Source organism: Nanorana parkeri, unplaced genomic scaffold (assembly GCF_000935625.1).
Source record: "Nanorana parkeri isolate BGI_ZX_2015 unplaced genomic scaffold, ASM93562v1 scaffold614, whole genome shotgun sequence".
In the NCBI taxonomy this organism is placed as follows: domain Eukaryota; kingdom Metazoa; phylum Chordata; class Amphibia; order Anura; family Dicroglossidae; genus Nanorana; species Nanorana parkeri.
The window spans coordinates 661,089-675,858 of record NW_017306882.1 but is presented as its reverse complement, the minus strand read 5'-3'; the positions used below and the strand labels follow the sequence as shown (position 1 = coordinate 675,858).

The 14,770-nt window shown below is 43.7% G+C and overlaps 1 protein-coding gene across 2 annotated transcripts in view; it reads left to right on the top strand.

Moving 5' to 3' along the window:
• SEC24D (SEC24 homolog D, COPII coat complex component) overlaps positions 1–14,770 on the top strand; it is a 93,306-nt gene that overhangs the window by 1,033 nt on the left and 77,503 nt on the right. The window lies entirely within an intron of this gene.

Here is a 14,770-nt window from a genome sequence, read left to right as displayed (position 1 = left end):
AAACCCCCCCCCCCAAAACCCTGTGCTTTTAAAAGTGCAACATTTTTTTATAGCTGTCTGCATGAGCCTTTAAATTACTATATACAGGTGACCAGACCAGACCATTTATGACTATATGATACAGTGATCTGAAGATAGAAAAGTGCCCCATTCACACTGACACTGACATTTATGTGTTTATAGGATATTTCTGAATGCATAGAAATGCTTAGGATGATTTTTAATGGTCTCATTCGCACTGTGCGTTTAGGTGCCTTCACTTGAGCTGCTTTCAGAGAAAACAGAATTCTGGGTGTCCAGGGGCCCATTAGAAATGCTAAATGCAAACGACTGTGGCTAGACCCGCAAAAAGGGCGGGGTGAACCAAACGCAGGAAAACTTGATCGGGGACACAAAAAGTGTGTTCAAACGTTCCAGATCATTTTTCCTGCTTCTATATAAATTAAACGCAGTCGTTCCAGTGTGAATGTAGCCTAACATTACTTTTCTATTTAAAGAAGAGCAGGGCAGAAATAGTATTGACCCTTGCAGTGGGGCTACTCCCGCACTGCAAGGGTTAACTGCTCATTTTATTTCTAGGGTAAAAAAAAAAAAAGTTATACTTAACTGAGTTTCCGATCCGGCTGGCTCTTAGACTGGTCCCTGGAGCGTCTCTCCCATTTCCCTGCAGTGGTCTAGGAGTCCTCGAGTTATCACCTCCTATACGCCGAGGGGCATACCATTGCTGGAGGGAGGGCTGCCGGCTCTGAGGTTCGGGTGAGTGTAACTTTTTCTTTTTAGCACCTAGAGAAAAACATGCAGTTAACTCTTGCAGTGCGGTGGTAGCCCCACTGCAAGGGTTAAAAACATTTCTGGCCAGAGTTCTGCTTTAAGTTTCCAAATTGCCAATTATTATACCGGATTTCTATAGCGCCAACAGTTTGCGCAGCCCTTTATAATAGCGTGTAATGACCAGACGATGTTGTTAATGTACAGATATTTCCTGCAATATTAGGCTCCCTATGTGTTTGTATACTTGATGGGTGTTTTACATTGTTTCCAAAACCAAAACGTTTTGTTTTTACTTCTAAATAGAGAGAGGGATAATTAGGACCCCTGTCAGGTTTTTATTGCCGTCTTTACTGTATCTTTTGAGGCGACCATCGTCCCTGGGATTAAAAGTGAAGTGAAATCCAGAATGTTGGAGTTGTCACCAGGAGGGGAATAAAAGGGAAATCTTTCACCGAGTCATTTGTACCGTTGACAAGTAAAAGAGGATTTTCCCATACGTTGGGCAGATTTCCTCTCACTTTCTGTGTGCCTACAGGAAAATCTCCCCAACGGGGCACAGATGGCAGAAAGAAGGCTGACGGGGTTTTAACCATTCCATAATCTATCCAAAATGGAAAAAAAGGTTTAGCTTTAGATACTATTAGTAAAGTCATCAGACAATGTTGGGTTTGTTAAAGTGTATGTATCTTTTTGTGTTTTTTTTTTTGTGTTGGGAGGCTTAAAATCTCAGGTTAGGTTATTTTTTTTGTTGTCTGTGTACTGGGAATTTTCCCTTCACTTCCTGTCCCAGAGATGCAACAGGAAGTTAGAGGAATCTCCCAAAGTAAGGGGAATTCCCCTCTCCGGGCCGATTCACACCATATGCATTGGGGCTGCACAGGTGTGCTACGTTGCAAGACGGCAGTCTGTACTTTTTTCTGCACAGTGGGATGCACCCCTCTCACCCTGCTGTGTCCAAAGAACTGAATGAAATGTCACTTGCAACATTTCAATAAAGTTCTACCCCAAAAAAAAGTACGCAGGTACAATGTGCTGAAAGCGGTGCATCGGCACTGTGTTGAGCAATGCACACCAGCCACTGTGCATTTAGCCTTGAGGCTGGTGTGAATTGGCCCCAAGACAATTGTCCCTGAAACAGGTGTCCACATTCAGAGATTTCCCCTCACCTTTTCTTCTGGGAGCAACTCTAAAATGTTGGATTTCCCCTCACTTTTATCCCAGGGACAATGGTCATCAGCACAGAAAAGGAGTGAACCTCCCTAATGGGGAGACCAACAGCAACGACTTGACAGAGGATGTGCCCCTTCCTCAGTCTGAACATATCTAAAAAAGAGGTTTTCCCTGGAAATGCACTTTTAACTAATATGACATATATCACAAAACACAGTGATGAGCAGGGCTTGGCAAGCAGCCAGGATTTACTTTGCTGTAGATAGACCAGGACAAGATGGATTGGTATTGGTTACTCTGTGCACTTTGCACTTTAAGCGTATGTCAAGGCAAAAACAAAAAAAAAAAAAACATATCTAGTACATCTCTCTAATACATGTCCCCATCTTTTATCCCTGCAAGTACAGAAACGTAATTGTTGATGTGGCAGAAATACAGTTAGGAGAGTTTACTAAAGCCCATTATACATGGTACAAATTTCAGTCACTTCTTCATGAACCGACTGAAATGCGCACAGTGGGTGGCCCTGTCGCCACTCTCTTGTCCGGCATCCTGTTATCAGGAAATCAAAGGAGCCAGATGGAAAATCTTTGGGCGTACAGTCAGGGGTGTATCTACCGCAAGGCAAACTAGGCATTTACCTTGGGTGGCACTTTCCAGGGGGGTCGCAAAAAAAATGCAATTCTGTCCCACCGGTTGTGTTTACTGCAAGCATCCCGCCATGTTCATAATGTTCTAATTTCCAGAACTCTAGTTAAAACTTAATTTTTTTAGTTTCAGATAGCGTGGGGAAGCCTCATTCATGTGGGTGACTGCCGGCGAGAATCTGATTCTTTCAGGCCAAGCTAAATGCATGTGCACAACATGTTTGAACAGCGGCGGCTGTCAGATTTGTACTCTGTATCAATTAGTGGTTGGCACTGTCCCTGTTGAGGGGGTACATACCAATAGAGCCTCCAACTGTCCCTGGACGCATCTAGGGATTGCTTTTCTGGCCACATATAAACTGGCCACAGCTGATCAGCCTGTTTGTATGCATCCAAAGCACAGAATGCAGCTGTGTCCAGAGGCAGCATTTAAAATTGCAACTACCTGCCCCAGATCACCCGTCTGAAGGTCTTAATTGTCTTTCAGATTTTGATGGCTCTCTGTGTCAGCATTGGGGAAACTTCTCGTTACTCTCACAGAAAGAGAGGAGAGACATCTCCAAAAGAGATTAAAGTTTTGTCACAGGTCGGCTAGAACTATGAGGTGAGTGAAAAGCACTCCTCATAGTTCTCCTTTAAGATATCAATAAAAGCCAGACAGAGCCTTTAGCCCTTTTTATATAGGTATTGTGCCCCTATTGGAGAAAGTCTGCTCCCTTCCTGTCCTTGTGAGCACACAGGATGTGAGGGGAATATTCAGCAAAGTAGACATGGAAAATGAAAAAATCCCTAAAAGACAATTTTAACCCTTACTATGCAGTGCTTTAAAAATAGGAACCTCAGCGTCTTGTTTGAGCAGCAGTGATATATTATGATTATGGTAAGGTGTAGTCAAGTTTTACATATCTGGACTGTGGGTACTCATGCATTGATAAGTTGGCCAAATCATTATTGTGTATGGCCAAGCGGGGCTGAGTGAGAAAAAAGACTTGATTCCCCCACCCATGCTAAACAGCATGAACCCCTGTCTGATTTCTGTACCTATTCAGGGCTTCATTAGAGACGTATTCTCCCACTGACAAAGGTTTCACCAGAATGGAAGTGAGAGAAAATCTTAAACCACAACACTGATAAAAATATGAGTTGTATTTATTACAGGCATGTATATAGCACTGACGGCGTATGCAGTGCTTTACATACTATTTATTCACACTAGTCCTACCATCAAGGAGCTTACAATCTAAGGTTCCTATCTCACATACACACAGGGCCAATTACCCTATCGGCATGTCTTTGGAGTGTGGCTTGACTCCCACGCGAGCACAGGAGAACATGCAAACTCCATGCAGCTAGTGCCCTGATTGAGATTCAAACCAGGTACCCCCAGTGCTGCAAGGCAGAAGTGCTTATCACTAACCTACTACATTTGCTCTGAAAACCCGACCAATGGTCTGTAAACATTACTGACAATTTTACAGGATTTTACACTCACTATCATAAAAAATGTGTAACCTTTTTTTAGCCTATGACCATTTAAGAGAATTGCTGAAGGCTGCGTCACACTTAGTACTAAATGCTCAGGGGGGAATTTATCAAAACTGGAGCAGAGAGAATCAGGAGCAGTTGCCCATGGCAACCAATCAGTATCTCTCTTCAGTTGGCTCAGGTAAGATTTGAATATGAGACAGAGAAGTGAATTGGTTGCCGTGGAAATCTGCTCCAGATTTTGTCTGCTCCAGTTCTGATAAAATCCCCCCTCTGTGTTTTATTCTTACATACACCAGTATTCACAAGAAACACTCACTGTTTAAAGTTATTACCGCAGCAGCTTCTTCGCTTTCATGAACTCCCGTTCTCATCTACATTCCCAATCCCCCTTCCTCAGGGCTATTTCTTATGTCAAAGCACCGCCATGCATGCGTGGCCTCACAAGACACTTTTAATCAGAGAATATAGATGCAAGTGAGTCTGTTTCTCTCTGTCAGCACAGGCAGTGTAGTGACGTCAGCCAGTAGTCCCAGTAGCGCACATGAAATGTTGGCTCTGACTGGTAACCATAGGACCCTGCAAGCCATGAAGCCATACTTACAACAGAAATACTGACTTATGGTCCTTTGGACAGTGTGAAAAGGAGGGGCAAAAGTAAACACAAAGCAAAAGATGCTGACGATTATGTAACTGCTACCCTCATCATATATTGGGAACGAAGAATTGGCTTAAAATCACTGTAAGCATTACGACACACATTAACATGTGTTGCTTTACATCAACACATTCAATATGAATGGGTTGCTATGTGCCACAACAAATGAAAAAAACATACATGACCCATTTTTTACAATGCAGCACATCACAACACAGGATATGCATTGCACTCTACTGTACAACACATTGAGGTGCCGTTCACAATGAATAAAATTGCAACACACTACACACAGAACAGGTGTGTTGTAGAAATGCATAAATGTAAATGGGCCCTAAAAGTCAACTCATCTCTCCATATTGTGTCACTCCCTCACTGGCTGGAGCAGTGATGTAGAGAAATCTGTTCGGAAAAGCAGGTATTTTGGTGACTAGTGCACAGTAGGGCTGCAACCAACTAATGGATTAATCGATATTGAGAATAGTTGTCAAATATTCTCATTATCGATTAGTTGGTTGGATCCCCCAGCTCTCTCCTGCACGCTGGGAGGAGGACACAGCATGCAGTGGGCGGGTGCAATAGCCATAGAAAACAAAAGGGAACAGAGCGCCACCTCCGTGTGTAAAATAGTTTATTAAGATAAATAAAACAAGGGACATACGTACTCGCAAGCAAACGTTTTCATCACGTTTTAACAACAAACAAGAGGCCACACTGTCTGTTAACCCAACATGGTATCTCCCCGACTATGTACCATGGTTGCCTCCAGTCACATCACTGTCCACTGGCCGCAGTCAGCCAAGATTGACGCGTTTCAGCGGCAAGCCCCCTTCATCAGAATCAATTTTGTCAATTTGCCAGAATCAATTACGTTGACCAGCTACCTGCTGGTTTGATTTTTAGTGACTGTCCACTTTAAAGGGAGAATACCATGGTGTTGGCATAAATACATTTTTGCATTTTTTTAACCCCTTCATGACTGAGGCCTTTTTTGCATTTTTTGCACCTATGTTATATTCCGCATTTTAGGCCTGAAAATGACTTAAAACCCCCAAACATTATATATTTTCTGAATGCCAAGACCCTATAGAATAAAATGGTGGTAGTTGCAAATTTTTATGTTGTGCAATATTAGCGCAACTCCTTATTAAACCCCAACATTTAGTGAAACATTTAATTAAATGCCCCAAAACACAACAAAATACCCATTTAAAAAAAATGAAATATAAAAGATGAGGTTACAACGATTAAAACGATACCCAACATGCATAGGTTACAAATTGCGTGCGTCCGTGAAACGGAAAAAAACTGCAGTACCCCAAAAAGTCCATAGAAGACGCTTTAAAAGCCCCCACAGGTCATCAATTTAGAGATACCCCAAAATACTGGCCCTAGAATTATTGCTCTCACTCCGGCGTGCGCGGCGATACCCATCCTTCTACTGTTTAAACAGCCCCGATGCTGGCGACGTACACTGTACGTCGTCAGTCAAGAAGGTGATAAGTTGTATCTTTGGCCAATATGTCTGTTTTAGCTTAAGTTAGACTGAGGAAGGATTGGAACCCATGTTCAATTTTTATGGCTGTCTCTGTCTGCTAGAGGGATTCACTTTCTCTGTATGTCCTGATGACTATTGTGACATGGCTAGAAAGTTATGGGAAATCCAAAATTTCAGTGGAGTAAAAGGTGGGAGAAAATCTTCCAGTGGTGGAGATAACTGTTCTGGTGACAACTCTCTTGGGGATTCTCTTGCACTTCCTGTTGTGACTCTTGGAACCACACAGCATAAACAAAACAAAAACATTTTGGCTTTAGATACGTGACATATATTTAAAGTATTTTGGGAGTGTGCTATAGTACTGGGCAGGCGCTTCAGTCAGACAACTTATGAACAATTCACATGCTTTGTTTTAGTGAATTGTATACTCGGTTTCTTTCTGAAATCTTCACTTCTCTCCACTGCGTCATCTGACACGGTATGATGATTTTTCCTTTCCTTTATTTGTTATGTATATTTTCTAATATAGCTTATTCAAATAATGCCACTGGAGTCACTTACTTGGAAGCCTTACTGTAGACAAACATAAAAATCACCCTTTAATCCAAGTATGTACAGTATTTCTTAAAGTTCAACTCCAGCCAAACCTTTTTAAGACTATCCTAATAGTGGAAAGTTTTTATTCATTGAAGCTTTTGTTCATGCAGCTATCATGTTATTTGGTAAACAGTTGCCTCATCTGTGCATCCAAGGGCAGATTAGATACTCTGAATGCATTGAAACATGTTTGTTCATACTTCCCAGATCATTTTTTTCTGCATTTAAATAGTACGCAAATGCAGGAGGCCCTGAGGGCTTGTTCACACCGAATGCGTTCCAGATGCAGAGCAGTTACAGAATGCATTAAAAACGCATCCAATGTATTCCAATGGTATTTTGGGCTCTTGTTCACACCGCAGCGTTCAGTTCTAGAGCATGTAAAAAGCTGCAGCAAGCCCTATTTTTCTTGCTCTGGAACACATCAAAAACGCATGCAAACGCCCTGGAACGAACTGAAAGCACATTGTAGGGGCTAGTAAAAGAAAAACAAAAAACGCACCGGAACGCGTCTAAACGCAAATGTATGCTTGTGCAGAAACGCGAGCAGATCTGCTCTGCATTTGGTATGAACATGCCCCCGTTCACACCATAGGCATTTGTCGCACGTATTTGTCAGCACTGGCACGAATGTAGCTTAATGTGCAACTACCAAGTGACTGAAAAGTAAAGTTGTGTAACTTTTTACAACTTCCTGTAGATAATAAATGTATACTTTATCTAGAAGATTGCAGGACAAATTCCTTTTTATTCAGTTTCAGATTTTTCTATGCTGCAGTTTTCTTCCCAGGAGATTTCAAAGCAGCCGCGGTGTATAATTCCAACATGTTCCGGTTCTGCACAGCGGGCTTCTCTCATATAAGATGCTCTTGTTTCATAAGGTAGAACTAAAGCCACATTTTATTTTAGGGTTGGACAGAATGGAGAGGGATTAGAACATCTGCTTTATGTCTGTGTCTTGTTTATGGAAATTCACTCTCTCTATTTGTCCCAGTGACCATTGTCACCAAGAGTGAATGTGGATGAAAGTCATACATTTTGAGTTTTCACCAGAACAGGAATAGATGGGACATCTTCTAATGGGGACACTAGTTCTGGTGACCCTGCTGATGTCCAGGAACTTCCTTCACTTTGGAGGGATTTCCTCTGACTTCTTGTTGTGGCTGTGACAAAGAAAATTAAGGGAAATGCCCCCAATGAGACACAGATGGCTAAAAAAAAGCTGATGGTAGTTATAACCCTCCTGTACTGTATCCAAAACTAAACCCGTTCACACCAAAGGCATTTGTCAGCACTGAAAAGCTCAACACAAGCCTTTAGCTGGAAAAAGTACATGAGTTTTTTTGGGTAGATGAGCACGATTTGCCCCTTTTTCATATTACGTATGTGGGGACAAATCGCGCTGATCTGCCCCCCAAAAAAAGCTCATGTACTTTTTTACAGGCGTTTTTCTACATGCGACGCTACACTGAGGTGTGAACAGGGACTATAGAAATAAATGCGATTTCTTGTGTTGAGCTTTTCAGTGCTGACAAATACGCACGACAAACGCCTGTGGTGTGAATGGGGACTTAGTTCTACGTTAAAGCGGACCTTTATCCATGTCTTTAAAATAACAACAAACACACCTTTAGAAATGTTTAGTAATGACAATCTACAAACACACACTTCTAGATAATTGCAGGCTTTGTATTCTTTGCATAGCTTATTTCTCTTTTCTTCTCTAGTGTTCTGGCAGTGGCCATTTTTACTAAGGGCAGGTTACTAGATCTCCAATTACTGCCCGGATTTCTGGCACATGTGACTAGGACATGTGACCATGCACATCACCTCAGGGGAGGAAAATGCCTTTCCCTGGGATCTCATGAGATTACAGATGATAAATCCCTGCAATGCTCTGCTGATGACAAGGAAATCCCAGTGTGCATTGCTTTGGCAAACTGAAGTCATTTTGCCCGTTCAACGCAGGAAGTGAATGCTCTGCAAGTGTAAGGAATTCATAATCACAGTATTTGACACCTAACATGTCTATACTATTATAAATCATCATACATAGAGGGATGCATTGGTAGAGTTTGATTTTTGAGTGTAAAGGTTCACTTTAAGTTTGCACTACTCAGGCTAATGGGCCATGTTGCTGGACTGCCACACTCCTCTTCAGTCTATCATAAAGAGTAAGTGCAGCATTCCTGCACAGATAAATAACTTCTGCTGCTTATAGCCAAAGCTTGCTCTTTGTCCCCTTTAATTATGTGGATTGATAGGTAAACTATGATCTTTCTTCATAAACTTGGATCATGCTGTTCCATATTGCACTGGTACAAAATCTGCCAAACTGCATGCAGGCAGTGATTTATATTCATTTTGTGCACTTTCTTTCCACTGCCTGTAAACAGGATCCTTAGGCTAGGCGACACCTCACCGCGCAGTCAGGAGTCGCCAAGTTGTGAACCGATCGCACTGTGGGTGCCATTATTTTCTAATGGCACCCCAGTCGCGCCGGGCGGATGGCGCGGTTTCCCGCCCCGATTCCGTCCATACTTCCGAATACAGCCGCGTGCCGTGTACACAAAAAAAAGGTACTTGTACTATGTTAGTGCCTACCACAGTTAGACTTCCGGTATTAGTGGTGTATTTACCACACTGTTATAGCTCAATTTATTGTGCTGAGCAATCCATACTGGATAAATGTGTCCCCGTAATAGAGCACCGGTCAGGCAGCTATCCTGTCATAACAAACATGCATTGCCTCAATCTGTGTATATATGATCTACATATGCCTACACAGTCAATGTTGTGATTCCTGTGCAGAGGTATTCTGAAGAAGTGATGATTTACATTAGATAACATGTGTCAATGAGTCATTCCTTTGTCAGAGGGACACTGATTATGGGTGCCGAGGCTGGCAGTTAGTATGGGCAAAGTCACTGTTGGTGCAGACCAGACACAGACAAGATAATAGAAATAATGTTGATTTTGTTGTTGAACGCACTAGACCAGCATTTCTCAACCGGGATTCTGTGGAACCCTAGGGTTCCTCCAGAGGCTGCTAGGGGTCTCTTGATCAATGAACTTGTCATTGCTTTTTATTTTTATTTTGGATTTTGTTATAAAATGAAACATAAAGGTTTCCACTATTGACCATTGCCTCTATAAATGCTGCTAAAGATGCCAGGCTTCCATGCTGACCCTCATTGAGACACTAACCCAGAGAAACTTGACGCCAGTGAGTCAGTCAGTCTTTTTCAGAACCTTGTCAGAAGAATATCAGAAATGGAAGATCCTAGAGTTCTCTTGTGACAAATGTACTTGTAGGTGGATGTCAGAGCACCTATATAAAGACAATAGTTTAATAGAGGAGTCTTGGTTTATAACAATACATTGTAAAAGTATCACAAAATTGTCTTTTTAAAGCAGATCATGTGATCTGACTGTCCTGCCGTCTTTTTCAAAGTATTCCGCCCTTTAAATTTTTACAGATGCATTCTAATAATTTTTCTGTTACAAATGGAGAAAACATTGGACTACTTCTCCAGTGTCATTAGGATCATGGACAAGGCCTGGGTAAGACTTCTTACAATTTAGGGCTTGTTCACACCAAGTGCATTCCAGGAGCAGATCTGTTACAGACCGGATAAAAAACTGCGTCCAATGTATTCCAATGGTATTTTGGGCTCTAATTCACACTGTAGCGTTCAGTTCCAGAGCATGTAAAAAAACTGCAGCAAGCCCTATTTTAGGCCTTGTTCACACCAAATGCAGACCAGATCTTCATGAGTTTCTGCATACGCAGTGCAGTGTGTTATACCGCGTGTTCTGGAACGCATCAAAAATGCATGTGAATGCCCTGGAACGCACTGAAAGCCCAATTTAAACTTTGTTTTTACCAAAAACGACCCTGAACGCATCAAAAACGCGGCAAAATACGCGGTATAGTAGGGTACTTCTTCAACACTTAGGAAAACCTCTTTACAGCCACATATTGTTCATTATGAAAGGAAACCCATACTTACCCACTTGCATTATTACCCCACATCTGTTGGATCATTGGAAGACAAAAGCTGAATGTTACCCTTATGTTGGAGCTGTAACATGGTAATTATACAACGGCACTTTTTTTTTTTTTACTAGCCTGGTATGTATCCACAGTACCAACTGCTTGCTGCATTCCTCCAGTTTATTTGACTGTACAGTATATAGTATGGTTATGGTTTCCAATAAAGCCTAAAAATTCTTATTGTCCTCAGGGGCGTCCCGAGGCCGGGTGTCACCCGGTCTCCGGACCGCGGGACACCCCACCATATCCTCATCACGGGTGCGCGATCATCTGATTGACTCCTACCGGTGGCCATCTTGGTGATGGACGCCAGCAGAGAGAGGAGGGGACATTCAACCGGCAGGATGAGGTATGCCGCGTCCCCTCCTCTCTCCTGACACTGTCGGGCTCTCGGTCCATGACCGAGTGCCCGACTTTTTAGAGGGGGTGACACCAAAATGACTGTTAGTCATTTTGGTGTCACCCCTGCAATGGTGTCACCCGGGTGCGGGCCGCACCCCCCGTGTGATGCCACTGATTGTCCTGTACATAATTGTGTTCAAATTCTTAGATCAGTTTTCATATATTAAAATGAGCTTATATCTTGTCTAAGCACAGGAACAGTCTGAAGTTATTTGACTTATCTTTCATACCACTCTCTTATCAAGTCCGTTTCCATCAAGTGGGTCTCTAGCTATTTCAAAAAGTGTTCCGCTTGCTGCAAGCTCTTTTTGTATTATGATGAGCAGTAATGGCACACTGCCTGTCAGATAATGCTACATGTTATCATTCTCTTTCCAAACAATGTCTTAGATATGTGACCTTTGCAACTCATGCTTGTCTTACCTCTTACAGAGTCACCCTCCTATCCATTAGTTATGTGTTTTCTTAATATATGTGGATTAGAACAAAAACTCGCATTGATGTTTATTAAAGTGTAATAATAGGTAGTACAGAAAATCATACAGGTTTATTAGCTTTCAGCGTATATTATCCTGTACCACCTACTTTTATGATGTCTTACACCACACAAAGTACTATAGCCTAGATTATGTTTCATGTTGTAAAACTACTGCAGAGCTATAAAGCTAATTGATCATTGTTTTAAGGCGCAATTCTGCATTTCCCTTGTCAAGCCAACTTGTGTCTTCACACTTAGAGCTAGCTCACACCAAGTGCGGAGCAAATGCAGAGCAGAGTTTAAGAACGTATCAAAAATGCATTCCATGTATTCCAATGGTATTTTGGGCTTTAGTTCACACCACAGAGTTCAGTTCCAGTGCATGTGGAAAAACTGCTGCATGCCCTATTTTTTTCTGCTCTGGAACACACGAAAATGCATGTAAACTCATGAAAAAGGCATGCAAATGCTTTGGAACACACTGGACCATGCCTGAAATTTTAAGCTAAAAAAACGCACCCAAGGGCATTAAAAGCACGATAAAACACACTGCACTGCATATGCAGAAACACATCCAGATCTGACATTTTTTTAACCCTTGCAGTGAAGCTACCCACGCACTGCAAGGGTTAACTGCTTGTTTTTGCCTAGGGTAAAAAATAAATAAATTTATACTTACCTAAACCTCCAAGTTGGCTGACTCTTAGACCCATCCCTAGACTGTCTCTCCCCTTCTGCTGCATCGGTCTAGGAATCCTTAAAGGGTTTCTAAACCCTCCGTTTTCCCCCCCCCCCCCATATATCTACTGCTAGCAAGCAGTAGATGTATGCAAAAAGTTTTTTTTTTTTAAACGCTTTAACAGCGGTATAAACTAACCCCGTCTTAGCCGCGTGCTCCCACTCGAGAATCCGAAACTGCTCGGGCGGCCGCAAAGCATCTTGGGTCGGGCGCATGCGCGGTTCGGCTTTTCGGGCGGGAGATGAGCAGAGACGCAAGGTAAGTCTATGGACCCGTGCACCCGCATTAGGACACCGTGGGACAGGAAGTGCCAGCAAGGACAGAGGAGTCAGCGCTGGATCGGAGACCCGCAGCAATGCTGGAGAGAAGGCTGAAAACTACAGGAAAGAAGATCGGAATAAGAGACATCATTTAAGGTAAGTGCTTACATTAACATTGGGGCGAGGGAATTTCTTTTTTTACTTTAATGTCACTTTAAGTCATCACATCCAATACATCAGGCCATCCAATACATCAGCAATGGAGCCTTGCCGGCGGGACTAGGGATGGGACACTACCGCCGCGGCGATCACTCGCTTCTGTTTTCTCTTCTCTTTCTCGCCTGCTGCAGCTACAGAGCGGCCGAGCCCAGGAAGGAGAAAAGAGAACAGAAGCGAACGCTTGCCGCGGCGGTAGTGTTCTATCCAGAGCCGGAGCAAGCTCTCTGCGCTCCCTCTCTTTCGTCCCGGCCGCTACAGCCCCACTCGGAGAGGCAGCTCTGATTACACCCGTTATCGCTCCCTCTCTCTCCTTCTGGCCGCTCTGAAGCTGCAGCGGCCGGGAGCAGAGAGAGGGAACGCTGACAGTTGTTATCGTAGCTGCCTCTCTGAGTGCCCGCTTCGTGGAACTGGAGCGGTCGGGAAAAGAGAGAGGGATCGCTCAGCGGTGTGATCAGAGCAGTCTTAAAGAGCCCCCCCTCCCAGTCCACATCTTTTGGACGTTATTAATCTGAGTTGCTCCACTCAGTATGCCACTCGCTTGCGGCCATATTGAGATGAGAGATTAAATGCTTATGGCGGCGGTGGGGGGCGTTTGCAAAGGTATCAGAGAGACCTGGGGGGCAATTGACACCCTGCCCCCGGGCCCAGTCCGCCCCTGGGTCAGACTAATCCAGCACATTATTAATCTTAGTGCCCCACTCAACCCCCCTATGACAGCAAGCGAGGGGCATACTGAGTGGGGCAACTCAGATTAATAATGTCCGAAACATGTGGACTGGGAGGGGGGCTCCACTGCCATCGTCTGTGCCCTCTTCGATTGGGCTCCTCGGTCGCCACAGCAGTTTCCTCCGCCCACCTCAGCTGCCATTGGTGGGAGTGGAAGACTGCCGAACCGCAGTTGGCTGGCTTCTGCTGCGCGGGAGAGAGAGCACCTGGAGCCGGCTGGACGTGCTCCCCCACCATCACCAGGAGAAGAGGTCAAAGCAGCTGTAAGTCCCTGTACTTTCTTTGTGACCTCTGCACTGCGTTACATACTGACCGCTGACATCTGTACTGTGTACTGATCTCTGTACTGTGCGTCACACCCTGATCTCTGTACTGTGCGTCACATCCTGACCTCTGTACTGCGCGTCACATTGCTGACCTCTGCACTGCGCATCACATTACTGACCTCTGCACTGCGCGTCACATTGCTGACCTCTAATGACAAATTGCCATTCAGTACAAGCGCTTTCGGGGTCTCAGACCCCTGTACTGTGCATTGTTACTGATCTTTATACTCTGCGTCACACCGCTGACCTGGCGGGGTTAAGGCTGGGGCAGGGTAGGGGTTAGGTGGGGCAACTGGTGGTGAGTAACTTTTCAGACCTGGCTAGTAGCTTAGGACTTGAAATTTTGAGCCCTGCAATACTTTTGTATTGGATGTGAGAACACTGAGGGTCATACCATCTCTGCAGTGGAGGAGTAGACAGGCTGGAGGGAGCTCACAGGTTCGGGTTAGAAAAACGTTTTCCACCCTAGGCAACATTTTTTTCTTTAAAGTGACACTAAACTCAGGAGTTAAATCTTAAAAAATGCATTCAGGTACCCTATTACCAAAAATGTATCTTATTTGTTTATCATTTAGCTGTAGATCCTCAAATCATCTCTGATTTCATGCTGACACTGTCCTTTCTTCTGGAGGGTGGCTACTTTTAGGGGTCTATTCACTAAGCTGCCGTAGGCAGCCGAGTGAATCACCGTACATCGGCTTGCTTCACGTGGCTTCGGGTCGGCCGAACATGCTCAG